Source organism: Chionomys nivalis, chromosome 13 (genome assembly GCF_950005125.1).
Source record: "Chionomys nivalis chromosome 13, mChiNiv1.1, whole genome shotgun sequence".
In the NCBI taxonomy this organism is placed as follows: domain Eukaryota; kingdom Metazoa; phylum Chordata; class Mammalia; order Rodentia; family Cricetidae; genus Chionomys; species Chionomys nivalis.
The window spans coordinates 14618938-14634252 of NC_080098.1; the positions used below are offsets into that span (position 1 = coordinate 14618938).

The 15315-nt window shown below is 37.8% G+C and overlaps 1 protein-coding gene across 1 annotated transcript in view; it reads right to left on the minus strand.

The window, feature by feature from the left end:
* The window catches only part of Plxdc2 (plexin domain containing 2), a 412732-nt gene that overhangs the window by 4807 nt on the left and 392610 nt on the right, over positions 1–15315 (minus strand). The gene's annotated exons all lie outside the window — the stretch shown is intronic.

The window sequence follows — 15315 nt, forward strand, 5'->3', positions numbered from 1 at the left end:
AAAAAAAAAAAAAAAAAATGAGCATCACAGTGAGCTATTATCTTCACGAAATATATATTTACCAGGCTATGGATACTGCTTAGTTTATAGAGTGCTTGCCACGTTAGACATCCTAGTTTCAATCCCTAGCATCACGCACAGCAAGCATAGGTGGCACATTCCTGTAATCCAAGCTCTAGGGAGATGAAAACAGAAGGATGGGAAGTTCAAGGCCAGCCTGTGATACATGAGCATCTGTCTCTCTCAAAAAGATATTTTCCAGCTGTTCTAGGTTATCTTCTCAAGGCATCACATTAAGTGATCTCTAACAACCAACACTGGAATTAATATGTCCCCCTCTGTAAGGTCCCAGAGTCCTGTACTTGAGTCTCCATTCTGACTCTACCAATGTGCCGGAAGTGGCAGTCTACTGGCCACACCCTCTCCCAAGTTTCTCAAAGGCAAACTTTAATGCTTGCCTTATAATCATTTGTGTCTGAAAATGACCACATACAACCAGATAAACAATAATTTTAATATTTATTTATTTACTTAGATTTCTTAATGTATGTATGTCCCCACGAGCTTATGTGTACCACACAGATGCAGGTGCCCACAGAGGCCAGAAGAGGGCAGGCTGATCTCCTGGAAATGGAGTTATAGGTAGTTTTATGAGTCACCTGATGTGGGTTGTGGGAATTAAACCTGATTTCTCTGAAAAAAAAAAGAGTAAGTTCTCTTAATAGATGAGTCATCTCTCCACCCCTTAAGATCCATTTTTAAAAAAATTTCCACAGTTTTTTTTGTGAGACAGAATTTTCCTATGTAGCTCAGGCTAGCCTGGAAGTTATGAAATGGCTACTTCTTCCTTCAAAATGCTGGGATTAAAGGTGTGAACTTCCACATGTAACTCTGATGTATGATTCTCTTTTCTAGAAGTCAATATCAATATCACTTTGTCATCAATTTGCTAAAAAAAAGTCCATAAAATTCTCTAACCATTCCTTTGAGTGTGGTTTCAATTAGCTGTTAGATTTCCTAGCAAATAAGATAGAGGAAATACCATTCAGTCTTAAGAAATTGTTTATCAAACCAAGCATATCTATTTATGAATTTTATGGTCAAACATTAAAGATGTCAAATCTTAAAGATGGGACCCATTATCAAAGGTTGTAAAGAAACCTAAGCCTATGAAGTTAATATTGCATGATAGACACTAATTCTAAAACACGAGCTATCTGTATTGACAAGAGGAGCCTTTCTGCTCTGTCTATCAAGTAAAACCACTGTGATTTCTAAATAGATGTCCTGAAATGAATTATTAAGTTACAGTCACAGAAGACACTAAAATGCATTTCATAGCCATAGTGACACTAGAAATGATTACTCCATTTATCAAAGTGCCTGTGATTTTGGCATAAATAAGGCAATAAATATTGAGGGAATTTTATTTCTATGTAAAGACTTTTAATGTGAAAAAGGTTAAATATCAGTGTACCTATAGTGGCACTTGGTATATTGCTAGATCTGCTAATGACATGCCACCATCTATGATTAATGGCTGAGAGTGAAGTATTTCACATCAAGCAGGAATGAATATTAGCTTTATGTTCTGGAAAAGCACCGACTGAGGTAATTACATTCTGCCTATTAAAAATACTATGCACTGCCACCATAGCACCATGTGGTCAAAAAGTCTGATGCTTATTAGTTGATTAAATCTCATGAGGTAGTGACTCTGAATGATCCTTGCTACCAAAAGAAGACATTAACAGGACTATGCCAAGTAGCACAAAGGAGGAGACGGTGCCGTAGTGGGCTGGAGATCATCTTTGATGGACACATGTGAGTCTCTTTGGAGGTGGGTACTGTAACCAACTCATGGTTCCTACCTATTTTAGGGAAAATACTACATGCCTTGGGCCTGTATTTGGTTTCCATGACTTCAGAACTGGACTTCTCTAAGCCCTGGCTTCCCCAAACAAGCAGCATTACTAATTCCTTGCTTCATATCTATTTTCTACAACAGAAAGAAACACAATGGCCTCTGGGTCCAGCTGGCAAGGGCAGTACCACACACTAATTCCCATACCTTGCACTTACAGGTGTTATGCTAAGGGACTCTACATTAAAAAGACGTAAAGGGGTCAAGCATCTCGATGGTGGCACTCATAATAGTAAACTCTCCTAACTATATTTGATGACTTACACTGGGTCCTCGTTTGCATTATCTACAAACTGCAAAACTAGAAACAGCAGCTGAGATTAACACGAAATCTATCTACTTAAAAGTTAATTTTGCCCACTGTTTGAAATTATTTCTTAAAATTCGTTAGTTTACACTTATCTCAGTCAAAAGCTGTGGACATGATTTTACTTTCCTACAACTCTTACAGTGCAATATCATTAACACACCAGTATTCTTCATAGTTGCAAATTTTTAGTTAACTTACTTTTTATGAAAAGACTAGGGCAGTTGGTAGTGCTCATTGTATTAAAGTTAATCATAGAACCTTAAAATAAGACAAGAATGTTGGGCAGGGTAAACACAGCACAAACTTATTTTAAGAAGCTTGTTTTGTTTTTATTTTCTAGTGCTAGGTAATGGACCCAGGGCCTCGCACCTGCTGGGCCAGTGCTCCATCTCAGAGATCTACCCCAGCCCATTTCCAGAAATTTCTACATATCCTTAAAGAGTACTTTCCTTGATTTATTATCACTCATTTTAGAAACAAAACCAGAAATACCTAAGCAAGATTTGAAATCCCATGAGGTCCCATCTCACACATGATTTAATTATCTAGTTATTCATTTCCCACTTACATTTCATTAGTAAAGATAAACAAAATGCATCCAATACAACTAAAAATTGTTCAAGATGTTTTTCATTTGTACAAAACTAAAATATTATATTCATTTCTTTATGTTTAATTAAAAGAGATGGCATTTCTCATATTAATATGATAAAATACAGGTTAAACTTTTTAAATACAACCCCAGTAGCACAGACACTGAGAAAAACAATCAATAAATGGGACCTCCTGAAACTGAAAAGCTTCTGTAAAGCAAAGGACACGGTCAACAAAACGAAATGACAATCTACAGAATGGGAAAAGATCTTCATCAACCCCACATCGAACCGAAGTCTGATCTCCAAAATATACACAAAGAACTCAAGAAATTGATCATCAAAAAACAAACAAACACACAATCCAATAAAAATATGGAGTACAGACCTAAACAGAGAACTCTTAACAGAGGAATTTAAAATGGCTGAAAGACTTTTAAGGAAATGTTCAACATCCTTAGTCATCAGAGAAATGCAAATCAAAACAACTCTGAGATTCCATCTTACACCTGTAAGAATGGCCAAGATCAAAAATACTGATGACAACGTATGTTGGAGAGGTTGTGGGGTAAAGAGAACACTCCTGCATTGCTGGTGGGAGTGCAAGTTGGTTCAACCCCTTTGGATGTCAGTATGGTGATTTCTCAGAAAATTAGGAAACAGCCTTCCTCAAGATCCATTAATACCACTTTTGGGTATATATCGAAAAGATGCTCAATCGTGCCATAGGGACATATGATCAACTATGTTTATAGTAGCATTGTTTGTTATAGCCAGAACTTGGAAACTACCTAAGTGTCCCTTAACCGAAGAATGGATAAGGAAAATGTGGTACATTTACACAATGGAGTACTACACAGCAGAAAAAAATAATGACATCTTGAATTTTGCAGGCAAATGGATGAAGCTAGAGAACATCATTTTGAGTGAGGTAACCTGGATTCAGAAAGACAATTATCACATGTACTCACTCGTAAATGTTTTAAAGATAAAGCCAAGAAAGTCAGCAAGCTAATCACAATCCCAGAAAACCTAGACAACAAAGAGGATCCTAAGAGAGACTTACATAGATCTAATCTACATGGGAAGTAGAGTAAATTGGGAGCATGAGAACCTTAGGAGAGGGTTGAAGGGGAGGGGAGATGTAGGGAGGGGAGCAGAGAAAAATGTAGAGCACAGTAAAAATCAACAAAATTAAAAAAAATGCAGGTTAAATTCTTATAAACTTGAAATCTGAGTATTTGAAATATTTTTGTAGCACCAACGCAATACAAAAGAAAAACTTTACACTATAAAAATCTGCTTCATGAATAAAATGACAAAAATTATGATATTATTTCAGTATGCATAAGATATATATGAACCAAGTCAACCTGTGATTGGAATGTAAGTATTTTCTTCTTTTGTATCTTTGCATTCTTGCACAGTTCCTTGGTGCCACTATCTGATGACTAATGCTGCTAGAGCAGAGCTAAAACTTTGCCCAAACCCTGCTGCTCTTTTAGAAGACCTTCACAAAGACATAGACAATGCCATTTCATACCACAAAGAAACCCCCTTCTATAGTGAGTAAGTCATGCGATGTCTCTGGACCTTTGTTTTTCCATCTTTAAACTGCTATCTAACGTCTCCATCAAGAACCTACCAGCTTTATTCTTGCTTCCTGATTCACCTTAAAGTCTGAGGGAAAATAATAACAACAGCAATAACTCTGTGCTGAAATTATTTAACTTTCATTCCTTCTGCCTTGGTTTACCATAGAAATCTTAAACATATGAGTGATTTTCATTGGTCACTGTCCATTGAAGGGATTTTACTGTGGCTCTCTGAAGCTGCTCATCTGTTTGGAGGCAAGTGATAGTTAACTGTGACATAACTGGGTGAGAAAACATTCAGATCCCATAGCAAAGTCTTAGTGTTGGTGCTATTGTGTGAAACATATCCTCAGTGGGCTGGGAAGGCATGGACAGGGGAGTCTGGAATCCGGGCCTCATCTCAGTCCTGCTGTGAACCCACAAGTCTCACTAGTAAGAATCAGCAATTTAAAGAAGGCATCCTTGGTGCTTTTTCCTTGAGAATCAGACATTGCCAAATCTACTGTCTTTTAAGAATGGCCAATTCAAAGTGCTAGGGGAACTGGCAGAGAACATGGGTCACTTGCTAACAAAGCAGAGTGCAAGTTGAAACCCCCAAATTCAAACCAGAATGTAGTAAGAATCCAATACAGACACTCAGGGTATGATACCCACAGACACTATGGGGTGCAATGCATGGGCAATCTTTAATTTCATTTCTGAGAATTTATGGGATTAGTCACATTTGGAAGAAAATGTTCACATGATACGTGGGCACTGGGGTACGTCAGGCAAGCAGGGATTCTCCTTAATTATTCCTTCAGTAGCATTAATTGAACAGTCATCCAGATTGTCTCAATGGTGAGAAAATTAGTGGAAATATCCACAAAGAAACCTGTAGAGTACACTAAGTTAGCAGTGTGCACAAAACTTCAGCTGGAGACCTGTCCTCAGAGTAGATGACAGGGCTCTCTATAGGCTTAAGTAGCACCAGAAAGAAAGTAATCAGCACTTATGTTAAAGTGAAGGGTAAATGTGAAAGTCATGGGCCAGATAGAAGACACATGTACACATAACAATCCTTGATAGCAGCCATGGGATCTCGCCATTTCATACTGCTTTCCTCACTGCAAAGGAGCTGGACAGTGGTTGGAGTCACCTCCAAACATAGGGCTTGGGCAAAGCCAAGTGGGTCATTTTTTATGAAAATGAAAGGAACTGAAGTGTAGAGATGTTTTCTACTTACACCCTTCTTTAAAAAGTTTTTAAAGCCCTAGTCTCTTTTCACAAATGTAACCTTACCTACTGCTCATTGGTCTCTGGGGAGCCTATGACTGTTCCCTCCCTCCCTCCCTCCCTCCCTCCCTCCCTCCCTCCCTCCCTCCCTCCCTCCCTCCCTCCCTTCCTTCTTTGCTTCCTAATTAAAAATATTTTATGATTTCATTCTTTAAGCATGTTTGCAAGCTTTGTATTTAAATCTGTATATCTCAATATGAGCCTAGTAACCTCAAGGGAGCCTGTTTGCAGGTTTGGGAGGCCTAAGATCCTGCATTTCTATTAAGCTGTGACTGCTGCCCCATAAGGGACCCCTTGAAGAGGAGAGGTCATGATTCTGGAAGGTACCTTCAAAAAGGAACAGCCTCAAAATGAGTGGAAGAGTTGGAACTTCAGCTTTGTGCACCAGCACACAGATTACCAGGAATTAGCATTTAGCTTTGGTACACTTTGGCTAGGGAGAGGAGGGTATACTTTTGGTTTTCATACCTTGAAACCTAGTCTTTTGCAATTTCCCTCATTCTGTGCTGAGTATTTCTTGGCTCAGCAAGTTACAAGGTTGAATGAAGTTTTAAGACTTAACAAATGATTACAAAAGACAGCAATTAAATTTGAATTTCAGATAAACAAGTCACTTTTCAAACTATGTTTAATTTCACAAACTTAAACAAAAAATGACTCATTTTTGTTTGAAATTCAAATATGCTTAAGTGTCCTGTATTTTATTTGGCAAACTAGCTGTATAAAAATACAGGCATTGAGATCCAGCCAATGAAACTTGCCATCTAATTAAAATAAAAGACTTCTGTTTGAGGCTATGTTTCTGCCTCATGGATTGTAGGACTTTTCTTCTTGAAAAAAAATCTTATATTAATTTTCTAGAAATGGCCATGAATTGCCAGTAATATCTCAATACCTATGTGAATTGATCCCTGAACATTTTATGTATTTCCTGTTGTGCTTACTTTAGTTTTCCATCATTTGGAAATTATCTTCTAGAACTTATCTCTTAGATGACCCAGAAATATTAGCAGTAAGTATCACAGACATGGGTAAAAATAACAGATTCAAAAATATGTATTAACAACAATATAATCAAATGATCTCTGTGATTTTTTCTCCAAAGAAAATAAATATATTGAAAATATGAAGCAAATAAGTTTCTACTAGCTGTTAGATTAAATATAGACTCATATAAATATGACTCTTTTATATGTATATACATATATGTATATACATATACATATATACATACATATACATATATGTACATGTACATACATACATACACATATACATACATACATACATATATACATGTACATGTATATACATACATACATGTACACACATATACATACATATACATATATGTATGTATCATCTGTCCGTCCGTCCATCCATCCATCCATCCATTTATCATCTATCTATCTATTAATCTAATCTATCTATCTATCTACCTATCTATCATCTATCTATCTATCTATCTATCTATCTATCTATCTATCTATCTATCTATCTATCTATGTATATTTCTCTCCCTGCCACCTTCTCGTGTATGTGTGGTCTCTTCAGAGGCCGAAAGAGAGTGTTGCATGCCCTGGAGCTGGAGTTTCAGGGAGTGTGAGTTGCCTGACATGGGTGCTAGGGGTGCTGAGATACCAACTTGGGCCCTCTGCAACAGTGCCAAGTACTCTTCACAGCTGAGTCAGCTCTCCAAGCCAGAGTTTAGATTCTTCAATGTGAGAAGTAATGTTCTTAACATCTTTGTCTCAAACACTCATGTCTTATTTTCTCCCACTGTGAAGTGGTTTTCAAAGTTGAAATTAAGATCACTCTGGGAGGTGAAAGTAAGAACATAGCTGATATTGGGAGACCCTGATGAGTTCACTTCAATGCTCCCAAGCAGGGCCCAGGCAAGCACATTTGATAAATGTTCCCCAGTGAGTCAGTGGTAAGTGACACTTCCCACTATCTTCTCGCTCATCCATATCCATCATTTCCTCCTCTGAAACTGTCTGGGGTAATCCCTCTATCAGGAATACCACTTAATTTATCATCTTTACTTTCACAAATCATCCATTTCTGTTTATTTCCAGGTCCAGATGCCCCTGTGCAGATTAGAAGTCCCTTCTCACCCTGCTGTGCTGTTTTGGATATTTTCTAGTCCTCTCTTGCTGCACTTTGGAAACACAGTGGGAACTTCTGTGGATGTAATTCTTGTAGTGTCTGTCCATCTGTCCTATTCTCTCTAGATATCCTAAAAGCTAAGGGACACAGTGGTTCAATCCTAAAATGTCTGCAGCAATGGAGTACTAAAGGCAGTGGACACCTGGAGTAGATCCTTTTTTGTAACCCTCGTGATCTTACATTCTTTTCGGGAATAATCACAAAAAGACGTGGGCTAAATATGAAAACTGAACACTAAAATAAAAATTACTGTTCTGGCTTTCTTTCCGTTGCTGTAGTGAAAGACTTACTGTAATGAAAGTCAGCTTAGGGGAGGGAAAGTCCATCACTAAAGGAGGGCAGGTTGGAGCAGGAACACAAGGTAGGAGCTGGAAACAGAAACCACAAAAGGATGCTGCTTTCTCCTTAGTTGGCTTTCTTGTGATGTCCAGGACCACCTTCCTATGGATGGTGTCTTCTCCAGTGGGCTGATCTCTCCTTTATCAATTAACAATTAAGGGAGACACACCCAGGTGTCAGTCTGAGCTAAACAATTCCCCAGTCTAGGCTTTCCTCTCAGATGACTCTAGGCTGTGTGTGTCAAGTTGACAATGAAATCAAACTAGAAAAATTATAACATAAAATAAAAAGGTAGAACTACATGTGTGCCCTTTGACTAAAAAGGGAAAGGGACGTGAAGGAGGATTGCCAAGTAAGAGGGCTCAGAGGATGCTGTGTCCTATAATAACTGAATCCAAAGCTGTAAGTCCTGTGTTCTCATCCATACAACTGCAATGCCAATGGGTTTTTTCGAGTCTACTTTCCAATACGAGTGTACAAAACAGCATCAAGTGCGCTGGAGACAACTCCATGTTTGAAACAAGTGTGCAAGATTCTGAATGCTCCAAAGCCACTGTCTATATGAATGCTTGTCACAGAGTCGGGGTCAAATGTACAATGGGGTGTTCTAGCATCAGCATCCATGTAGTAGTCTGTTATTGTGGACAAAAATTGTAACTATGCTAAGCTGCCATTCATGTCAATGTGGTAGGGAAACCCAACAATAGCAGAATCTCTCTTCACCAATTAACTTGGAAAACATTTTTCCCAGTAGGAAATATTTTTCCTTACTTCAGTTTAGAACTTCTGACATATAATACTATTTAAAAATTAATCTAATTTTAATTTTTTATCCAGCAATTCAGCTTGTAAACAGACAATTCGGCCTCTTCCCACTTGTACCTGTAACGGGCAAAAGCCTAGGCTAAAATAAAAACAAAATGGTATAGACAAAGAGACTTACAGTGAGTGTTAGTGTTAATTTGCAGAAAGGTTACTCTATTGTACAGTACTTATATGCTTGAGTGATATGCTATGTTCATGTCTCCCTTATTCATTATTAGTCTCTTTGATGCCCTAACTAGGCATGATTATAACGACCAAGAAAGAATGCATTCAGTCAGTCACACATCTATTAGAAACACACTGTGAAACTTAAGGCATATATATTGTGCTTAGAGAAAACCATTCATTTGCATCTAAATACTTAAAGAGAAGTTAATCAACAGTATTACCACAAACCATACATGTAATCTTTGAAACTGTAGAAGATCAAGTACCCCCTGAAAACATTCAAATTATGCTAGGCCTTTCAAGGAAATGCTTTTTCCTTCTACTTGAGGGACATATTCCTGGTCTTTAGAAGCTGTCAGTACCTCGTTTTGTGTGATGTGTTTATCTCTTTCAGCAACTTTAGTATCCTTTTCTATCTCAATGTTCCTGTCAGATCACTTTGAAAGTATTCAGTCCCACCCTTTCTACCCTGCTTGTTTGACCTCAAAGCCTCATCTCAGAGCATTCACTTCAGAATCTTAGTGTCAAACAGACCTGTACTGCTTCTGTGTTCTTTGACGCGACATGGACTTTCAGTAGTCTCTGCCATGTACTCAGTCCCCGCTTCGTGCCCTGGCAGCCTCAGAGACTTTTCATTCAATCCCCAAGTTGCTCTCTCATCAACCTGACAAGCAATTCTAGATAAACCTTCATCACCATGATCAAAAATTATTATCTATTATGTTTTCTGATTCCATATTCTAAGCCTCTACAGCTAGTTCAGAAAAGGCCACATTTCCAGCTTTGCCCAACACAGGAATGCTACTCTAACTTCTATTAGGAAGATGGTGCTCAGAATATTGCTAGCTTGTAGTATACTTAAAACCACACCCAGGATCCACTCCTTCAATTCCCAGAATTTACCCCTGCTATTCTGCAGTTCTGTACAATTCAACCTATTTTTAAGAATTTATTCTTTCTTCTTATCCCGAATTCCTGTCTCTGTTGCATACTTTTTTCCTGCCCAATATTCTTGTCTCAGTTAGGAAGTGATTTCATTCCTTTCTCATTTGCAAACTCTTTCATTCTCCCCTTCCCTTTTTCTTTCCTCCTTCCCCCCCCCCTTCCCTACAGCTTTAACTGACGCCAGACTGATTTCAAATTTCAGACCCACTGGTCACACCCTGCTTCCTCTCTATACTACTTCTGACCTCTTCGTATTTCACCTTCCCTTTGTAGATTGATGACATATTCTCTCACATCTTACATGCTCTTTTCCTTTAAGCCGGTTCACCTTACTGATTTGTAAACAATGACTATTGGTGTATGAAATCTATGTCATATTTGAACACACCAATCTTTCCTCTCAGATTTTTCCTTCCACTATTATAATTTTCATATTTCTTTTCTGACTCTTACTTTCATCTCTTCTTTTTCTTTGACTGCTCCTGTGAAGAGGCTCCGCTGTGATTTGGTCATAAAATCAGATCTAGCCTGCCTCTAACCCTACACTTTCCTTCCTAAAATCTTGCCTTCTGTTATTCCCAATTCTTGTACTAAAAAAGTTTCCTGGATTGCACCTTTGTAGTTATCCCTGGGTCCTTTCTTTTTCATTTCACACATCTAAAGCAATAGTCAAGAGGTTCCTTCTTTATCACTAAGGAACTGTAGGGGTTTTAGAGATTACAAAACTTCTTGGAAAGTCAGGCCCTCTATCTGTAACAGTTACTGGTCTCACTGCAGAAACAGTGAGCATTCAAAAGAACTGATTGCAAAGACTTCCAGACAGGCATATGGAAACTTTTACTCTATCTTTAGAATTAGCCCTATTCCACTTCCTCTGTAAAGACCCAAATTCAGCTCAGCAACCGCCTCACACAGTCTCTGACAGAATCTTTAGCTGTCTTCTGAGGGTTCTCAATCGCCACAAGTGGTTTGTTATCAGACAGGCGATTTACTCTAAAGAAAAGTAATTTGCAGTGGGTGTGGACACAAGCTGGCTCACTACTACCCAGTCAGTGGGCCAAGCGATGGGTCATAAACATTCTAGTAAAATCAAATGGGAGTTAGTGCTGCTTACTTCAACAGTAAGAGGGGCCAAGTTCCTCAAGGAACTGATCTCATAAAGTTATTTGTGTTGGGAGCACTGATGTGTTTCTAAGTCAAGAGAAAGAGAGCTGGCAGGTTTGGCTCTCATCAGCTTTGACTGCAGGGATGGTAAAAGGAGAGCTATTCTCTACCCTAAGGTAGCTGTGCACTTTAATCTGCATTTTAGTCACACAACTGGGTAGCAACCTTATAGGCTTATTTAGACTACCAAATCTAGGAGAGGACACTGCTTGAAAATTCAGTGTGATGGCTACCAGCTAGACTAGGACAAAAATAGACCTTTGTAAATAATCAGTATATTTTGATATTTTTAATTTGTGTAACTTTGAATGAAATTAACATTCTAGCACATGTTTTATCTACTTGAGATTGAATGGTAATTGCACTAATCACATGCAAAAATAATAAGAAAATTATATATGGTGCATTGTGCATTCTATTTGACTACAGTAATCAGTTTTTTCTGTGTATACATACGCAATATTTTTTGTTGCTGTTGTTAAGAAAGCACTAGAAGTTGGGAGGGAAAAGTGGTGTGGCAGATAGGGGAAGAACTTGAGGGGAGGGAATGAGGGTAGATTTGGTCAAAACACATTACATACATACTTGACATTTTCAATAAAATGAATTATATATGTATATATATTATCTTTAAAAAGTAGTTGAATCTAAGTGTGGTATTCTATGACTGTAATCATAGCACTTGGGAGATGGAGGCAGGAAGACGAAAAGTTCCAGGTCACAGTTGGCTATACGACGCCTTTTCTCAAAAGAGGTGGCCAGGAGATAATTATAGACACTGCACATACAAATTCTTCCCAACTCTCTTCTTCTCCACCTTTATAGGAAGCTATTTTTTTTCTCTCTAATATCAATGCTTCATATTCTGCTTACTTTTTTTCCACTTGGTGAATCTTCTGCTAGTGCGTGGCACTGCCACACTGTGGAGCCTGAGCCTGACTGGTGACTGGTGAGTGGTATGCATCTCTATCAGAGTGCTACCAACGACCCTCCACTCCCTGCAGCTGGAGTGCGTACGTGCCTCTCACCCATGACTGTTGGTCAATGTGTGTGTGGCTATTCTGTGGCTCTCCTATTGCCAGGTCAGCCAGGTCTATGATTTCCCTTCCCTTTCTCGCACAGTGGTGAGACTATGGTTATTTGAGGCAAATGTCTGCATTTGGACTTTATAACAGTAGCTGGTTCCTTCGTAAATGTTTCCTATCAGGTTATGATTTTTGACATGCAATTTTTCTTTTTGTTTTTATATGAGTATGTGGGAAAAGGACGCTACTTCATTCACTGCCAACTTCCCAGAATCATTCATTAAAACCTGCTTTTAATGCTTAAGGAACTTTTGCATTTATTATTAACTACATTATGTGTATTGCCATATGCTACTTTATAAATTCATTTGGGTACCAATATTACATAAGATAGTTTTATATAATAATATAACAATATATTATAATAAAATAATAATATTTTATTATTATACTCATCTTTCACTTGTTTAAAAATATTTTTATGGTCTGAGATGAGAGACTAAAGGAGTATGTGAACACATACACACACACACACATGTATATTTCTTGGAGTTCAACAAAAGATACTGTATTTCCCTAAGTATCAGGGAGGACAACTAAATAGTTGTAACTTTCTCTTATTTCTTCTCTATCAAATTCGATGTAGTTAGATGCAAGTCATCTATATCAGCACATGGAGTTTTTAGTTTGAGTGAAGAATGAGTGATCTGTGCTCGTCAAGACACTGAATGAAGGCACCTTTATATGATAAAGACACAAAGATAACTAACTCCCACTTAAGACCAGAGTGGGAAAAATATCAGTATTAACTTATTAAAAGAAAATTGTGGTGCAAATACTTAAAAATTCCCATTCCCCAAGATAGCTTGGCAGAGAGTATGAGAGGGAAGGAAGCAGAGGTGGAGGAAAAACTGGAGTGGCAAGAGCTTACAAGGTGAGGTGACCACAGAGTGGCCAATCCCAAAGCAGCCAAATCTCTAAAGGAAAACTGAAGAAAAAGCAAGAACTGTAAAGGAAACAGTGCGGCTGGTTTGTAAGTATAAAAGGCTTCTCCTTCCTCTTTAAAGAACTCAAAGCTTTTGACTTTTCATTCAGTGTCTGAGTAAAATTTAACAGATGTGTTTGTTTAGAGGATTGTAAGAAACACCAAGGAACAATGTTCTGAGTCACTGGTTCTGCTGCTTTCTCCGGTTTCAAGTAACTCTAGAGGGAATACTCGTTTAAGTCACTCTGAGCAGTTATTTTAATAAGTCTCTTGATTGATATGCAGACTTTTCATTAAAGACAAATCTGAACCTTGCTTGTCTCACTCTGACATGAAGATGAACTCTAAGGTATTACCAATGCTACAAACTATGATAAAGATGGAAAAAACATTTCCCCAAATAATACTTCAGATACAATCCTGTTCTCTGCATGGAACTACAACATTGCTTAGGTATATATGTTTTATTTTTTTTCCTTTTAGGTTACCTAAAAACAAATATGTTTTCATGTATTGAAATTATGTCTTTTGTATTTTTTTGAGACATATAATTCTTGGAAGAGAGAAGAACAAAAATATTCTAAATTTAAAAGAAAATATTCCCGTTAGACTATTTACATAATATATTCCCTTCCCTTCCCTTCCCTTCCCTTCCCTTCCCTTCCCTTCCCTTCCCTTCCCTTCCCTTCCCTTCCCTTCCCTTCCCTTCCATTCTGCTCTCTCTCTCTTTTAACAGGTACTCACTTCCTATTTGTCTGTTAGGCAAATGCTCTACCAACTAAGCTCTACCCCTGAGAAGCTTGACAAGGGCCTTCTTTAATTCTTGAATTCCTCTGCAGAAACACATCATGAAGTCCATTGCATCTCTGGGTTTTTAGGATTAGTAACTTTTCAAAATGGGCCCAAATTTACACCTTCACAGTTTCTCTTCCCAGATCCTGAGTCTATAACAAAGACCTGTCCAGGATGATTAGCTCCCTGGCTTATGTGATGTCCCTTTACAACTAGTGGGAGAGTCACCATGCTCTTCTTTTTTCATCTCTAGAACTTCCCCTTTGTCTCATTGATTTGCGGTGTGAATTTCAAGTCTTAACCCCTCTCTGTTGAGGCTATGTTCCTATACAATCAGACAGAGAGTGGATTTGACTCCTTTATTTTGAGCACCATCCTGCTCATCAAACTGGACTGCAAGATGAAGAATCATATAACATGATTCTTTCTCTAACCGTTACATACTGGCAATGCTGGGGATTGAACCCAGGCCCTTGCACCTGCTGGGTTACAAAGGAACTGCACTTCAGACCCACATGATGTATCTTCAAATGCCAGGCCCATGCCATGATGATACATACTGTGATTGCTTTTGACTAAATTTCAATACTCTTTACATAGGCTCAGGCAACCTCAATTTTCTTCACATTCAGCTCTGCATAGTCAAGATTCTTGTCTAGTTGTAAGCTACTGAACCAAAGTGATGTGATCCAAGGTCAACACCAAATGAGAAAACTAAGAGAGCATAAGATGAGACATGAGGTCAGACACAGGAAATATTGGAAATATTAACAAGGAGGAATTATTCTTTACAAATTCCCTAGGACTTCATATCACCCAGGGATGATGCATAATTATAACAAGTTTATTTCTCCTATCAAAGAAAAGCTTGTTTCATTTTTGCAAAGAACACATCTCTTTTACTTCTAAGCCTGTGTCAGATATAACCTTGTCATAGAATCAATATTTAAAAATGAATTTTAATACACTATTAGCTTTTATGTCTATTTAAAATGTATTTGAATCACAATGTTGATTAAATTATAAATATATGAATTAGCTGAAATTTGAAACTGTGAACATAGAACTAATGACTAAAAATTCATTTGCTAAAGTTGCTTTGTTTTGAATTATAAGTTACTTTGTTTATACTTTGGTTTTATTGCCTAATCATCGCAAGAAAAAGTAAAAAATTCCATTCATAAATGTAAGATAACCTATTTGTAA